At 35.0% G+C, this 3,722-nt stretch overlaps 1 long non-coding RNA gene across 1 annotated transcript; it reads left to right on the top strand.

Moving 5' to 3' along the window:
- The first annotated feature begins 2,124 nt into the window (after nucleotides 1–2,124).
- LOC109588349 (uncharacterized) lies at nucleotides 2,125–3,722 on the top strand. The gene is made up of 3 exons (XR_002188100.1): nucleotides 2,125–2,213; nucleotides 2,948–3,155; nucleotides 3,683–3,722. It is a non-coding gene; the product is annotated as an uncharacterized LOC109588349 (long non-coding RNA).

Below are 3,722 nucleotides of genomic sequence, written 5' to 3'. Positions count from 1 at the left end.
TAATTAAACTGAATTCCTTCATCAAGACAGTTAGGTTGTCTTGTGCTTCCAAGAGAAGAGCAGCTAGTAAATGATGTGGAGCATAACAGATGATAATGATGGAGTTCCCATGATGAATGCTTCGTACAATAATCCTCTTGTTTAAGTCTTCAAATGCTTTCTTTAAGAGACGTCTAATGTCATCAAGTGTATGTTCGTCAGGTTCCCATTCCAGTACAAACTCCACTCTCTCACAAGTGAGTGAACTGACGGCTAGTGACAGCTTCTTGTTTAGCATGAACTTGACCTTCATTTTTGAACAGAAGTCATCAACTGCTTCTTCAAACTCTGTGATCATCTTGAGTGCACCAGTAATGTGATACTTATTAACGATAGCTTTTATTGGTACTATATTGATAACATTGCATCTACTCTCAACAATATTCATGACTTCTTTCACTTTATTGACTGATGATAAATCTTCTTTTACTTCAGGAAAGCAACGAGAGAGATACTCTTTAATATCATCGGCTGATGGTACATTCTCCACTACTAATTGTATTATCTCATGACGTAGGTCACCAAACTTAACACGAACTTCATCAAAACGACAATTGTACACTTCACTAACAAATACCTCTTCAACTATTTATAAATATGAGTATTATTTTATTACATATATTATTATACCTGATAGTGCATTAGGCAAAGATTTATCTATTTCTCCATTGTCAATTTTAGGAAGGAATTCATCTGAGTAAAATAAATAACTTTTTTAAATTTTAAATTATATATTGTCACTCTTACCACAATCTTTAATAATATCTTGAGCTAAAGGTTTAGTTTCTTCTAATTCCATTAATATATTTCCTAGTGACCTCAGCTTACTGTGATCATCAGATACTTCAATCATTAATTCTCTTAATGTATCACTTAATGAGCCACCACATCTCTCAATCTTCCTTTGTGTATCCTCAGTGATTAATCCTTCTGTATATAACAACTGGATACAACTATCAGTGAGAGATACTTGTGATATTCTATCACTGTAATGCTGGAATATCTGACTAGCAGGATCATCATCTATAGGAATAAAATTGTTGTACTCATGTTCATGTACTGTATGTATGTTAACTTTACATGTATTACGGATGAGTGTAGCAGCTGGTTTTTGATTCATTCTCTCAAGTGCACTAGCTAATGATTCCCAAGTACGATTATTAGCTGAAGTCAACCACAAGCTCAAGCACTCCAGTAAACACTGAGAAGGATCAGTAAATCTAGCTCTGATGTTTGCCAGGCCAGGATAAAGTAGGTCTAATTCCACTCCAAGATCAAACCAGTTAGCATCAGTGAAGTGACTTTCCTTCAAAGCATTAGAAACCAGCTTCATATGACTGATATCTAAAAAATAAGTATTACATACTACAATAGTGAGAGATCTAGTATCCCACATAAATAGAGGGCCAGGGGATAGTTTTACCTAAACGAAACACTGCCCTAGAACTAGCCATTGCTGCTGTAGAGAGCTAGACAAAGACACTAGTGAGCTACGCCCTTTTGCGTGGGTGTTGATAATTAGATCACGTGATCATCTACATAAAGAAGGAGGGGCTAAGCTACCCACGTGTTTCAACCTGGTTTCAGCAGAGATGTCACTATAGTGTCTATATATTTATCACTATTATCCAGAGGCGTCGCTGCCTAAGGGGCAGGTAGGGCAGTTGCCCCACCAATATTTTGAAGATCAGTAGCCATTTTTATTAAAATTAGTTATTAATTCAAGTTAATTAATCTAATAACTATCCAGGAAAGACTCAATCACTGCTTACTTCTTCACACACACCAACAACTGACTCATAATGTAGAAATACAGTCGGTAGTTAAGCAATTTATTGCTGGAAATGAACGCCATTATGATTTTTGGGCGTCAAAAGATCATTATTAATTAATTAATCAATCAATTAATTGACCAAAATTGACCACACCCATCATGAAATTAATGAGATACTGCAAAATTTTTCGCGCGCTTCGCGCGCGAAAACTTACACCTCCTTCATGGACCTAGTGCCCTACCAATCTTTCAAGCCCAGCGACGCCCCTGTTATCAGTGACTAGTGCTGTTAGCCTGTTACTGCTGTAGTACTGGAGTAACTGATGGATCAGTGATACAATCATTGATACAAGTTATGACTGATGAGAATTACCAGCTCACTGGACCCTGACTCTAAGAAGTTAGTCTATAATTATTATTTATTTATACTACTGTATGGCTACAAAATATCACGTGGGATTAATTTTCATTATTTTTGTTGTGTGAAGTTTTAATCCAGTGAAATTCTTCATATGACCACACCTTATAGTGCTTTAAATAGAAAACATGAAATTAAAACACTAGAAAATTAATACCGTATAGCGGTTTTTTGAGGATGATAAATTTCACAAATGACCTGTATCCGGAGGTTTACAGAATTAATTTTCGTGAATCTCCACTAATCTGCCATCGTGTACCATATTAAATTGATTTTCAAGGAATTTAATTTCACGAATCTTGAAAAATCCGCGAAATTTGTTATCCTCGAAAATAACCTGCTATACTGTATTTTCCCAACACCACAAATATTTGTACCAGTACAATATCTGTTATTGTTATTGCTGTTGTATGAGGAGGAAGGAGAGAGAGAGGGGGGCTATAGCCTTGGGCTATAGCTATAGCCTTGGTACAGGGTACTTTATAGAAATTTGCTGATTTTTTTAAAATAGCCATAGCTTAAACATTTTTAGTCAGAATCAGCTCAAACTTTCTACACAGTATAAGGGCATCAATATGTATCAGAAACGTAATTAAAATTGGGGGTGATTTTGGACCCATTTTTTGGAAAAAACCATGGGCTATAGTACAGGGTATTTTTAGAAATAGTAACTATATATATTTTTATTCATAAGTCAATGACTCTCCTCCCTATAGTCTGAAGAGTTATTACGTGTGTATCCTCCATATATAAATTATTTTGAAGTCACTAAGGAGGCTCTCAGTTCCTGTGATCGTCAGTTCCCAAGGTTTCATGCTTTCCTTAAGTGTAATGAGTCCAAACCAGAGTGTGGCCGCCAGACACTATCAGAACTACTGATAACACCAGTACAAAGAATACCAAGGATCATATTATTACTACAAGGTACAATAATATGATAACAATAAACACTGATCTTTCCGCATATACAATGTACATGTATACATATACATACACACGTATACACATACATATGCATACATATACACCTTTTATAACCTTTTATAACATGTAACCTTTTCCCAAATTTAAGCCCATGATTTGAACCATTATGCATTCACATGTACAGTATATTATATAAATACTAGTGTTTACATGTACATTGTAATTTAGCTGATGTTGGGTAAGATAGTTCTCTCATTTTGATAGCCTTTTCCCAATTTAAAGCTCATCATTTTGAACCATTATGCATTCACATGCTTAATGGCAGAATCTTACATGTAATGTATATGTAGCTGCAAATTTGCCAAATAAAACCTGCCAATCACCAAAAATAATTTAGCAATACACCCAAATCTTATCCATCCACAATTACAGTACCAACTAATGGCAACAGTACGTCTATAATCTTGATACATGTGCATGTATTACATGTACCTGTAGGTGTGGGTTATTTATTATTATTGCTATAGATTTATTAAAGCGTACTGATACTGGCCACATTGATTACAA

This window comes from Amphimedon queenslandica, unplaced genomic scaffold (genome assembly GCF_000090795.2).
Source record: "Amphimedon queenslandica unplaced genomic scaffold, v1.1 AMPQUscaffold_12144, whole genome shotgun sequence".
In the NCBI taxonomy this organism is placed as follows: Eukaryota; Metazoa; Porifera; class Demospongiae; order Haplosclerida; family Niphatidae; genus Amphimedon; species Amphimedon queenslandica.
This window is presented reverse-complemented; position numbering and strand designations above follow the sequence as displayed.